Genomic DNA, 13,985 nt, shown 5'->3' with positions numbered 1-13,985 from the left:
TTCTTTGGCTACAAGCGCCGTTATTATCCCGTAAGAAGGATAGTAAAACGGGGTAGCGTATTAAAATGCAGTTTAGGATAAGGCGTTGCTATTTGTGGCAGTGAAAACGTTTGCAGCCTTCTTTGTAAGAGGGTTACTTTGCATGCCAGACTTGCTAATACTCCACTGAGCCCAACGGGGTGGTAAATACTTTATCATTTGAAATTGCATTGGAATTTCCCATATTTTCTCTAGCTCCATCTCCAAAGCTGCCTCTTAGGTTAAGTAGGGCAGTTATGATTTTGTCCCATTTGTCAAATGGCTCAGCCACGTGTGGAGCTCCCATTGGCAATGGGAACAGGTTGACTCTGACGCCAAGTCTTCTGATTCCAAGGGCCGCTCAGGTTTCTACCCCACCACACTGGGTGGCGTCATTTCCCGTAATTCCCTTCTACTGTCACTATACTCAAGAAGGACAACCAAGTAGCATCCAGAACCCCTAAGTTGAACACAATAATGGGCGATTGCCACAAAAATAAAATCTATTTGCATCCATCCATCGCTGAGGTGAGATTCATACATTTAACTCCATCACCTCCCACCCCCACATCCCAGTGGATGACCCAGAATAATAGGGCACTTCTGCTCTGGTTTAATACCTTTCCCATGATCTTCCATACCTGTGTTTTTTCAAAGTCTGGTCTGCAGACCAGAAGCATCAGCATCACCTGAGAGCTTGTCCAAAAACGCAGAAGCTCAGGCCCCCTCCCTGAGGGGGATCTGAATCTGTATCTTCACAAAAGCCCCAAGTGAGTCCCATGCAGGTCAGGGTTTGGGACTCATGCTTTTGCTCAGTACCGCCTCTTTTATGGAGTGGGCAAGGAGAGGAGACAAGGACAGACCAGCCAGAACATTCCAGAACATACGGACTGAAGACCAGAGACGGATGATGACTGGGCAGGGAAGTGGGAATATGGTTGGAGGAAGTGAGAATATGGTGGGAGGAAGTGGGAAATGGCTCCCCCGGTTGCAGGGTCAGGACGTCCCATCCAGGCTGGACTAACCTGGCTCCCTCCGGAAGCTGCGAATTTATTTATTTTTTATTTATTTATTTTTAAAGATTTTATTTATCCATTCATGAGAGACAGAGGGAGAGAGAGAGAGAGAAGCAGAGGGAGAAGCAGGCTCCCAAGGAGCAGGAAGCCCGATGCGGGACTTGATCCCAGGACCCTGGGATCATGACCTGAGCCGAAGGCAGACGCTTAACCATCTGAGCCACCCAGGCGCCCGGAAGCTGCGAATTTATGCAAACAAAGCCCCAATTCCTTCTCTTGTGTGTGAACCCCCACCCCCACCCTGCTCCTCTCCCACCCTGCATCTTTGCTTTTTTGCAGGAGGTGCCAGATGTCAAATCGCTTCATATTTTATGGCTTCGAGATCCAAGCAAACGTCCACGAAGGAGGGGATTGTAACCACCGAAAACCCAGTGTGAGCGCAGGGCGCTGGAGTCTGTTGTGGGCAAGTACGTTGAGCGAGTTCAAATGACTCCCCCAGGAGTTGGTTGTCAAATTTTTGGTGTGTTCAGGAAATGTCTGCCACATTTTACATCAACATTTTTAAACTGTGAGTGAGCGAAGTGTTGAATTGGAACAATGAGTGAGTGAGATGAATGGATCCCAGTGCCAACAGCCAACTAGCATGGGTAACAGAAGTTCCGCGTTTTATTTTAATTCTTTGGTCTGACACGACTGTTTCTGATGTTTGGCTGCCTGGAATATCAATCCCATCTCGATGCCACAGGCAGCCACAGTATGTGGCCACCTTTATAGGGAGATCCTGGGTGGAGAGAATTGGGTCCCTCTTGGTCATCTGCCATCGCTCTTTATTTCAAAGTCCTGAAGGGTCCAAGTCTATCAAGATAGCGTGAAATATGCTTCGAATCACTCTCATATTCAATATCCCAGGGCATGTTCTCAAGGGTTCAAAGCATTCATGTTACCATCACTAGGACTTCCAACTGTTTAGGACTCTCCTCAAACTTAATGCCGTCCCTGAGACCTCCCTCCCTGCCAGGTGGGACCCGTGCCTCCTTATAGCTTCTGCTACGTCATGCCCAGTTGGCCAAGGCAAGTATGACCCAACAGTGGGGCCCATCTCTCCTGTATATGCTGATTGCTCAGTTATGCACTCTCCTTCCGTTCAAATCCTTCCCCCACGTTCACAAAAGAAGAAATGCTGACTCCACTGCATCACACAACCTGCTCAGACTCCCATGTCTCTGAAGTGGCAGCCCAGGATTTTGTGCTCCCAGACCCTGATCTTTTCCCCAGACCCATGGTTCTCAAAGCGTGGTCCCCAGAGCAGCAGTGGAAGCATCACCCGGGAACTTCTCAAGCCCCGTTCTGGACCTTTTATTTTATTTTATTTTTAAAGATTTTATTTATTTGAGGGAGAGCACAAGTTGGGTTGGGGGGAAGGGCAGAGGGAGAAGCAGGTTCCCCGACGAGCAGGGAGCCTGACGTGGGGCTCTATTCCAGGACCCCGAGATCATGACCCGAGCCAAAGGCAGACGCTTAACCGACTGAACCACCCAGGCGCCCCCATTCTGGACCTTTTAAAACAGAAACTCTGGGGCTGGGCCCAGCTTCTAAGACCAAACCAAAACACAGGAAAGTCCTCCAGGGGTTTCTGGTGCACACACAAGTCTGAGAACTGCTCTTCTCTCCCACACTTAGTGTCCTGTGATGTATGTGATTTTAGCCACTAGACTGTAAGGTCCCTGAAGGCAGGACTTACCTACTTCTGAGCGAGGCACTCTGAGCAGCTGTGGAAATTTAATAGTAATAGCTAATATTGAGCTCTTGCTGTATGCCAGATGATGTGCTAACACTATTTGCACAAGATCTAGCTCAGAGGGCCCTTGGAGGAAGGCAGTGTTATTATCTGCCTTTTACAGATGAGGACACCAAGCATCAGGGAGGTGAAGTGGCTTGCTCAAAATTCCATGTATTGCATGGGAAGCTGGGATCAGAACCCCAGGGGTCAGACCCCAGAGCCCACGCCCTTCCCTAGCGGGCTCTCCTGCTTGGCACATGCTTATTGAATTGACTCTTGCCATTTGGACCCCTCCATGTAGCACATGGAGGGAAAGTCTAAAATGTCATAAAGGGGAGAACTGACATGCAGAGCATCTTGGGGGGATAGAGAAGACCTGGGTTTCTTTCAGAAAGGAAGGCATGGTTTTCTTAGGGAATGCAAAAATGCCTTCTCAAGTGCCCTTAATTTCAGTCCTGATAGACCCAGTTATCTTAAGCCCCAGTACAAGGATGGTGTCCAATGGACTCAGTAGCATTGGTTCTAAAGGTACTCGCATGTCTTGAATTCTGCCTCAGAAGGTGCAGCCTTCTGGGGAGTTGGGGGGAAAGGGCTAGTGGGTGAAGGGAGAGGAGTGTTTGCAGGTTAGGGCTCCACAGAAATGCTTGAACCCCGTAGGATCTATGTAACATTAGCCATAAGCCCCTTACCCTCCCCGGGACTCAGTTCATCTGTAAAATGGGGATGATGGTAACAGCCATTTTATCTGTAGGCAGCTCACATGAGACAGTGGCTTGGGAACATTTTATTAAATAAGTGATGTCTGGAAAGCTCCACATTCTTTGCTGTGCCCACTGGCAAGTCATAATGTGGGGAGGGCAGCAAGGAGATGCCCAGCCAGTCTTGACTCCCTACAAAGATGAGATTCTTTTCTATGTGGTCTTTCTTCCCCAGGACATATGCGTGTGATTTCTCAGCGCCTAGTGACCATGCGGGCCCGCTCCTCTGGGGCTGGGAATGAGTTCATGGTCCTTTTGTAACAGGGACTAAGGGGAAAACAGCCCCGGGAGACGGGCAGCAGGGAGCCCCTCTTGAAGGATGTCAGGCTGTTTTGCTTCCCAAGCCTCGGGAACAATGGCATTCCTCAAGCTGGATTTCTAGACTCTCATTTACATATGTGGGTCCCCCCCTCCTCCACAGTGAACAGCCTCCCCCTACTCCCTCCCCGTTTCTTCTTACCCATCCCTCTTCAGGCACCAAAGGCCTTTCGAAAATGTCTTCACTTTCACGTGACACCAGCCCCGAAACCCCCCATTCCAAATAAATGAGAAAGGAACCCCTTTCTGCCAGGTTTTGCTGGTGCCCCGGCCACCTGAAGCCAAGGATACAATTTCGAGGCGAGGCGGGGTGCATGTGTGTGTAATTGCTTCCTGAGAGGAAGACCATGAGAGCCTGCTGCAAATGAGGTGTTAATGATGAGCGCCACAGGGTCTGTGACTGGAGCGAAGTCCCGTATGGATTGACTCCATTACTTGCTTTTTACAGAGGTGGCCCTTCACAGCGTTCCCTCCCCTTTGGCTAGGGAGCATCCCACAGGAGGAAAACAACACACAGCCAAGCAAGAGAAACCGACTCCACCTGATTTGCTCTGCAGCTGAGCGGCAATCCTGCTGGTTTACCCACGGTGGTGTCTCGTGGAGCTCGTGACCAGATCTAGGAAGGGGTTTCCTGATAGGAAAAGAACCTGGGGACCTTGCTGATGGATGCGGTTGCTCTCAGCACCAACAGTTGGGCACTGGGTGAGGAATCAGGGTCTCTGGTGTTCAGTTGGAAATCTGAGGTTCTGAAAGTTGTAGGAGTAGGAGGTTTCTGGTCTATAAAATAGGTTTAACAATCCCAGTCCTATCTCCTTTTAACCTTCGAGGAACTCTCTCAGATGACGTCTTAGATCCATGAGTGACACCATTACCGGAGTTTAGGTCCAACCCCCTCATTTTATTAACCAAACAACAGATGCTCCAAGAGGCAAAGCGTCTTGTCCAAGGACACAAAATCGCCCAGCGGTTGAAAGAGGACTGGGACCGTGGTCTTCCAATTTTGAGGGGCATTGTTCTTGGTTCTAATTTTGGCTGAAATAGAACTTGGCCAATCCCCATCCCCTACCGCAGATGACTCCAGTCTCAACTTCCTAAGCCTCAAGATGATTGGGCCAAGTGTGGCTCTGGCCCTGGAATTTTCTGCCAACTGGAATATCTGTGGCACCTCAGTCATCGTGGTGCCGTGGGCCCAGGACACAAGCTATCTTGTTGACTTGGGCATCTCTGTCCCCCTCGGCAAGAAAACCAGCGCCTGCAATGCAAAAGACCTATGTCGAACCAGCTGAATCAAGGAAAATTCTAAATGTTCTCAACCATGACATGTAGTCTTTCCCTTTTGAAGCTAGGACAATCAGCTAGACAAACTGGCACTAGTGGGAGCTCTCCCATAGAGCTGAGACCCATTGGGATGTCTGTCAGCAGTACTTTCAGAGAAGTGACCGTTTTGAGGAAGTAATTCCCCCCAAATGTCATATTACTGGTTCAAATTTGGAATTCATTGGTTGGCTTTGACCAAATAAATAAAAGTGTTGCCTTTATCTCGTTAAAAGGCAAAGAGAAATTTCTAGAATGTTTGCTGGATGGGGCAATGGGAGATGTTAATGATCTCTACAGGCTCTCGAGGAAGGCCTGATGTTCCCTGGTGTTCATCTACATTCTGAGGAGGGATTTGGCTGAGGAGTGCAGTGGTGAACACAGTTGAATATGTTTCATTAAGACTGCACCTCCGTCTTTTAATTAACTTCTTGTTCCTGTCTTTGGTGAAATATTAATTATTTTTTAATCATTGCTGGGATGCACTTTAAGGAGAAGCAGCTGGGATCATCCAACCTTAGTTTCATTACACAGATAGGTGTTATAATAATTAACTTAATTAGCTTGTCACTACTTGCATAAAATATGACTGTATTTGGAGAACAGATATTGCTTTGCTGATCCAAGGTTAATTAAAAAATTGAGTGTACAAAAGGTCAGGCTGAATGGAGTCGGTGGTAACCTGATATCTGGCCATCGGGACGAAGAATGTTTCCACTGGGGCTGGGACCAGAATCCAACCATGACAGTTCTGAAGCCAAACTTGGGGAGAGCCAACTATCATCAAATCCAGTAGGCTGTACCCAACTGTTCAGAGTTCTCTCTATACATTGGAGGCTCCATGAACCTCCAGGGGACAGACAGGGAAACCAATGAGACCCTTTCTTCAAGTGGAAGGTGGTTCTTTGTGGTCTCTTGAGATCTGGGTGTACCTTAGTGCATGGTGGTAAAAACAAGAAAGAATGTTCTGGGCGGTAGGTAGCTAATATTTACTGAATGCATCGCATGTGCCTGGTACCGAGCTAAGCGATTGACATTAATAACTCACTTAATCTTCACCATAGTCCTATTAGGCAAACAAAATTGTCCCTATTTTAGGGTCGAGAAAACTGAGGGCCAGAGAGACTAAGTAACTTGTCTGAGTTTACACGGGTAGTTGTAACTCGGATTTGAACTCAGGTAAGTTTGTCTCCAGAGGCTAATTCTCGATAATTGCTGTTCATGGAATAGTAACTCTACCATACTGCCTTAATATAATGTGAATGAAGATAAATAGCATTTTCTGGGGGAAAGGAGACTTTATAAAACACAGACTCACTCCTGCAGAAGCTGGATCCCTTGCAAGAAGAAATCTGATACTAAACCAGACTGTTTCATCCTAATTAAAATGCTGGGGAACTGGTATGGGTTTGGAAGAGGAATTTTGCTCAGTCCTTGTCGATATGTGGGGATGTTTAATGCGTATAACTGTTTTTGTTTTGTTTTGTAATTATGCGGTGGCCCATTAAAGCTTGATTTGCTTCCTCAATCGGTCAAGCCTTCTAACAACTCATTTGGTGGAGAGAATGTGCTTCGTGGAGAAATTGATGGCTTTGGGGATATTGAGATAAGAGCACACTGTGTCCCTTGCAAATGGCTCATCAAATAAGGGTCGAGCTGTCCACAAAATAATAGAAATCTCAAACGGAGGTGGTTAAAAATAGTGCAAGACACCATCAGCCTTGAAATGTTAACTGTGCTCTTTGGTGCTCAGAAGGGGATTTCATATTCAACAGATGCTACCTGCATTATGGACGAAGTTGGACTATGATTGACCTGGAGCATTTGTTCTCATTTCTAGAAAACGATCACAACATCCTTTGCTCTCAATCCTCATGGACTGCTGGGTTTGATTTCACCGGATGGTTTACTGACTCTCTCAATTGGAATGACTTAAAACTTACTTTAAACGCAGCTAGTCCCTCAGCCCTGCTATTATTGTTCTTCAGGCTGTTACTAATTTCCCCCAGAGTGACGTGTGGTTTGGACTGGATCGTGCCGATGTGGTTTGTCATATATGATGCTAAATGTAGGACAGAAGCTGGGGAACGAGGGAAACGAGAACGTGAAAAAAAATGTCAGTTCATATTGTCATGGCTGTGAATCATGTGTTGTAGCTGCTACTATTTGGGTCAATACTGTCCTTTTTTTTTTTTTTTTTTTTTTTTTTAATCTGAAAGGGGAGAAGAAATGTGGAAATTGGAGAAGCCATAATAGGGTTCTGTATATAGGACCACACATAGAATCGGGAAGACACATGCATAAAGTGCAATGGTACATACAGTGTATCGTCCCTCACTGTGGAAATAGCAGTGTTTGGGAAAAGAAAGAGCATGTGTCTGGGAGGAGACAGGAAGACCCCAAGAATCAGACACCCACCTTAGCTCCCTCTTTCCTTGAGCTGATGGGAGAGGGCAGGTGGCAGAAAACAGGGAGCATCTGGAAGGATGCCCTGGCAAGGGGAATGCATTCACGAACTGTAGAACATTCACCAATAATCCTACCCACCAATAAAAGTGACAAACTGTCGGTATGCACGACAGCACGGGTGGATTTAAAAGGCCTCATGCTGAGCGAAAGAAGCCAATCTCAAAAGGGGACATATTATACAATTCTATTTACATGATATTCTACTTTTTTAAGATTTTATTTATTTATTAGAGAGAGAGACCACAAGCAGGAGGAGAGGCAGGAGGAGACCCAGACTCCCCACTGAGCAGGGAGCCCAACGTGGGGCTCGATCCCAGGACCCTGAGATTGTGACCTGAGCCAAAGGCAGACGCTTTACCCACTGAGCCACCCAGGCGCCTCTACATGATATTCTAAAAAAGACAGGAGCATATGATGACAGACCAGTAGTTGCCAATAGGTAGGGTTGAGATGAGGGTCTAACTTCCTGAGAGGGGCAGCATGGAGGAATTTTGTGAGATGACACAATTATTCCACATCATCACTGTAGCGTGGGTTACCCAGATCTTTACTTACTCAGATAACTGAATGCACACACGGACAAACTTACCATATATTAACTTGAAAAGCAAGTATTGAGAGGTATTGTAAATTTGTTTATTAATTTAATTTTAAGATATTATTTATTTATTTAGAGAGAGAGAGCCCACAAGTGCAAGGAGGAGCAGACGCAGAGGGAGAGAGAAAATCCCAAGCAGACCCCACACTCAGCACAGAGCCCGACGTGGGGCTTGATCCCAGGACCCTGAGATCATGACCTGAGCGAAAACCAAGGGTTGGACCTCAACGGACTGAGCCACCCAAGTACCCCAAGAAGTATTGGCATTTTAATTAAATGATTCCCATATTTGTATGCTAACACGGGCTTAAAACACTTTTCACAAAGATATGCTATGTTTCTTTTATATGAAAGGAGTGCCATATTACTTTGCGCCTGAGAGTTGTCCAAGGTTAACCATGAAATACTAGAAAAGGCTAGAAGGCTTACAGGGTTTGCTGGTTCCTTGGGAGATGCCTGTCCATGGAGCCGCAGGATAGGCATTCAGGCAAGTGTCGGCTGAAAGGCACGCTCATCCCAGGGGAGCACCCCAAGATGTTCCCACTCAACTTTCTTCAAACCATGCCTCTGCTGTATGAACAAAGACCAAAATACGCTCGCGCGTCAACGTCTATCCTGCAAAGGGATGGGGTGCGTACGTGTTTCTTTTACTGGGGAATTCAGTTACCTCGTGTAATGGGGGCTTATTAAAAGTGCAGAACCCCAGGAAAAGCCAGACAAGGAAGCTTCCAGAAGGCCAGGAAGTATTGGGTGGTTTGGGGTCTAAGACGCCTCAGTGGACTTTCTTAGCTGGAGCTGGTGAGTCTTTGCTCTGTTTCCCACCACTAATGCTAATCATAATAATTCAGCAGAGCCCTTGTCTCATACTTTCTGTCTAATTACTACCTGGTTGATTCCATCCCCTGATTCTTCGTACCCTTTGTCTGCCTCATTGGTTTTGTTCACGCCTAGCACCTACTGTGATGCTAGGCGTGTGACTGCAATGAGACCTCAGCTCAGCTATCACGACTAGCTGCATGTTTCTTGATGCAGTCAACCTGGCCCAGCTCATGTTCTGTGCTCACCCACGTCACACACTGCTGGACAGCTCAGGAATCGGCTGCATTCAGTTCCAGGTCCAATGAGCTGTCACTAAGTGTGGGGATAGTCACCTGGCCCGTCTCACGGGACTGCCTCATTTAGAAGAGTCTGGGGGCTAGGAGGTACTAGGGTGGTCCTGTCTAGTACAATATCTCCCAGTTCACAAACCATCCAAGACAGAACCCAACAAAATGCTCAATTTTGTTTAAGAGGCGACGTTTACGTGCCAAGAACTATAAAGGTTCTGGGAGTTTATGCTACTTGCGAGCTATTAAGCGAACCCTTTTCTATTTCCTGGATGTTGGCAGAGGACAGGAGTCAGAGGTGATGGGTCTGGTTCAGAGCCAAAAGCCTTTCTTAGAGCCCGGGGGGCAGGCCCCAGCTCCAAGCTACTGGCCGTTCCCCGGGGCCTCCCATGTCTCATGGGGGAGATGATGCCGATGAGCTAGAATGACGTTTTCACAAACAGTGGGTTGCATTAAAGAAGAGGAATCCTGAGCTTGGGGGACTGACTGTTTTTCTAGAGAGTGGTAAGTAGGCCTGCTCCCCGGCTAGGAGGACAACGCTAGAGAGTGACCTCCTCCCCGAAGGCTGCCTGCTGCAAACCCAGCCCTGAGAAATGGACCCGGCAGACAGGGGTCAGGATTTCCCATTCGTGGCATTCCCGGGGGCCTTTGGCGGTGATGGCGCGTTGCATCTCCCGGCGGCAAACTCCCCAGCCGATGTAGCAATGATGGGGGATGCAATCAAACCATAACTAGGCTATAAATGCTCCCCACTTTCTACCACAAAGTATTCCTAGAAACTTCATCATTATAAGATTAAAAAGTTACTCACTCTTAAGGCTGCCGCCCACCTCCCTCTGAAACGCGGATGTGTTTGGCCAACCGTAAGACTGCACTTACCAGTTGTGGCCACTGGGTGGCACACTACCATGAGCCACCTTCTTGGGGGAGAAGGCTTAATTCTTCTGGGCATAAGGTCGAGGCCAAGAGAAGGGGCAGTGGCTCACTGCACCAGGCCAACGAGACCTGATATAGTTCCAGAGCACCCTACTAGAGCCAGCTATGACATATCACACACACCTCTGAGCGCAATGGGTCCCATTCAGTCCTGGGGCCCCAGCCTTGATCTCCCCAAGGCCATAGGCCAATCTCCATCTGCCTCAACCGGAACCCGAAAAATAACTTTGCAACTACTTCCTTCTTCATCTTTGGCCAAACCCCAGTCCTCTTCTGGGTGATGTATAGGTCTTTTATGCAGTTGACTTGGTGGGTCAAGGTACAAAGATCTTCCTCCTATAATGGAAGATGGGCCATTTTCCTGAGGTTGTCCTCCTAGGACAAGGAGGAGAGCTTCTGTTTGCTGAGTGCTACCATAGACCAGGTACAGTGTGATGTGATTGATTTTCACAACTCTAGGAAGGAGATGATTTTACTATCCACGTTTTACAGCTGGGGTAACTGAGATTTACCAAGGGTGAGAAATTTCCTAAGGTCACATAATTAGGAAACCATGAGGCCAAGTTTTGAACCCAACGCTAGAGAGTGACCAAGCCTCCACCACTCCCCTGGTATGTTCTTGGGTGTGGGCAGCCTTGGGTCTCTTCGGGATTTTCTGCCGCCAGCTGGGCGGAGCAGAAGTGCCATGTTGGGGCGAAAAGCTAGAATCAGCGTCCTTCTCTCTATTTCACAGGGTCATTGAGCTTTGCAGATGTACATCAGATTTTGCTCTCAAATATCCAAAAAATACAGACTCTGGTTTCACCAGGGGCTCCGCTGTCACTGAGCAATCTGAAAACAAATGTTAATTTCTGGGGGCCAGACGGCTCTCTTTTGATATGTCAATTCTTGATGGGTTGAGAAGGATGCTGAGTCCTCACTGGGACTGATCAATGAACAGCCAGCAGGAGGAGAGGGTGGTGTTCACGCCTGATTATTCCGGACCAGTCTTGGGGGGAAGCAGAGACATGTGAAGACAAAAGGAGTGTTCCATAACGGCCCCCAAGAGTTGTGGGGGAGCCCCACGTCCAAGCATCTGGCACAACTCCTCTTGCTCTCACTCCCTCAATACCAGAGGGTTCTTAAGTACACCCAGTGCCCAGCAGCTTGGATAATTTTTCATCTTGGAGGCATGCCGGGGCCTGCCTCCAGGGATGGGGAGCTGGGCTGGGAGCCATAATGAGAAGCAAATCTCCCCGGATTGGGGCGCATGATGTGATGAAAAGCTCTGACAGTGGATGAGATAAGCCTTGCAGAATGGGAGCAGTGCGGCCCATCCCGTCCGCATGGCTTCTATTAAAACCAGGCCTCCTCCCGTCCCATCATCCACACAAGTCTGTCTCACTCTCCACCCATCAGTTAAGGAAACGGTTGGTAAAGGCACATTGACCGAAGCCCGGGGCCGTCACTCTGGGGGAAGCGATCTTGGGTGTGCAGGGAGATGGGGCAGTGACATCTGGAGCCATCCTCAGAGACAGTTGGGGACCCCCAATTAAGTACGCCTCCGTCTGGGTGGCCAGACAAAGCCATCAGGGACCCGTGTGAGCAGCCCCGAGTTGTCACCACTCTCCCCACACACAGAAGTGTTTGCCGAGCAGTTCATAGCACTTTGTGCTCCTATTTGTCAAAGAACTGCCCTTAACTATTAAAACAAATTTAAACATATTTAAACAAAGAAAACACCTCCGGTCCCAGTCCTCAAGGGTAACCACTGCTTACATTCCAGTAGATATCTTTCCGATTATTATGGCTGCAGGTCCATATGTAGATAAAAATAGGATCAAACTCCAGATCCTCACAGCCCTCAGCGGCAGCCAATAGCCCCTCGTGGCTGCTCAGATTAGAATTAACTAAAGTAATTATGGGGTGCCTGGGTGGCTCATTCAGTTAATGTCCTGGGATGGAGCCCTCATCAGGCTTCTTGCTCGGCAGGGAGTCGGCTTCTCCCTCCCTCTGCCCCTCCACCTGCTTGTGCTCTCTCTCTCTCTGACAAATAAATAAAAACTTAAAAAAAAAAGACTTAATTAAAGTAATTAAAAGTACAGATTCCATTTTTCAGTAGCACCAGCCACCTTTCACTCAGGTCGGTTGTCGGGCCTCGCAGATATGGAACCTAGCATCTTGTCTCACTGATCGTGAAAGTCTTTTGTGTCATAAAATATGACAACAGAGTATCCTTTATAATGACCACTTATTTATAATATATAAATGATATAAATATACATATATAAATGATATATTATAAATATATTATATATAATCTATATTATAAATAAATAATTCCGCTATATATAAACATGTGTCATTTATATATATTATCTATAATGGAATATAAATACACTAAATAAAATAATAAATAAAAGAGATAAAAAATATTTTTATATATTCTATATAAATATACATACACTGCATCTTCTTTATCCATTCATATATCTGTACGGTATTCCATGGTGTAAATGTACAACCACTTTTTAAAACCATTTTTCTAAAAAAAGAAAAAAAATAAAATAAAATCATTTCCCTAAAGTTCGAAATTCAAACCACTAGCCTGTCGTGACCATGACAATGATTCTGTAAACTTTCTAAAAGCTAAATGTTTATTTGCATGTATGGTCAACTTCCTTATTTTTATTTCCAGAGCAGGTTACTGTTAATTTCAAGTGTTTTTTATATTGGTAACAAAATTAAGGTCCAGAAAGCCTGCATAAGTTTATACTCCTCACAAGTAGGGCATGAAAATGACTCTTACTCAAATCTAACCAACGGTTCAGGAAATCAATTGCCCCTTTGATCACTGAAGCAGCATCCTCTCAAAGCTGTTTTGCGATGCAGTTCTTGGAAGTCTGGTAGGGTTGACAACTGTTTGCGTTTCTTTTGTGACTTGCTTTTCCTGAGCTTTTCTCTGGCATGTTTATCCTTTTCTAATTGACTCACGTAAGATCTTTACATGTGGAGGAATGAAGCCTTTACCATATAACTTATAAGAGATTGTTTGGGTTTGTCATTTGGTCTTCAATTTTTTTTTTCTTTTACTTAACAAACATCACAAAATTGTATTTAGTCAAATCTCTGGGTTTTTTTTTTTTTTTTCCTTTTAGATTTCTGCTCTTGGTAAGACCCCTGGGCTCTGCTCTCCTAGAAACAACATAGAAATGTTTACTGTGTTTTATAGTTTACTTTTGTAAGACACCTAAAATTTTAGCACATCTGGAATTTATCTAGGGTGTAGTTTGTGTGAGTTTGGTATTTACATTTACTTTCTAAATGGGTTAGCCAGTTTCCCCAAACCATTTCTTGAATTATTTCTTTTCTTTTTTTTTTTTTTTTACTGGTTTCAAATTTTGTCTTTATCAAATATTACATATGTGTACCCCCCCACACACTTGGGTCTGCTATTATACTTCTATTCCATTTTATTACTCTGTCTTCCTAATTTGGTGCCAGTAACATATTGCTTTAATTATTGTGCTATATATTACATGTTAATATTTGTGTGGTAAGTCCTTGTAACTCTCCTTTTCCAAAATATTTTTGGCTTCTCTACTGTGTATGTTCTCCCATATGAATGTTAAAACCATTTTGTGAAGTTTCAGAAAAAGAGTCCTGTCAGGGTTTTTATGATCATTAAGGTAA

This window comes from Eumetopias jubatus, unplaced genomic scaffold (genome assembly GCF_037043125.1).
Source record: "Eumetopias jubatus isolate StellerSeaLion01/CBP00866 unplaced genomic scaffold, mEumJub1_p1.0 scaffold_10, whole genome shotgun sequence".
Classification (NCBI taxonomy): Eukaryota; Metazoa; Chordata; class Mammalia; order Carnivora; family Otariidae; genus Eumetopias; species Eumetopias jubatus.
This window is presented reverse-complemented; position numbering follows the sequence as displayed.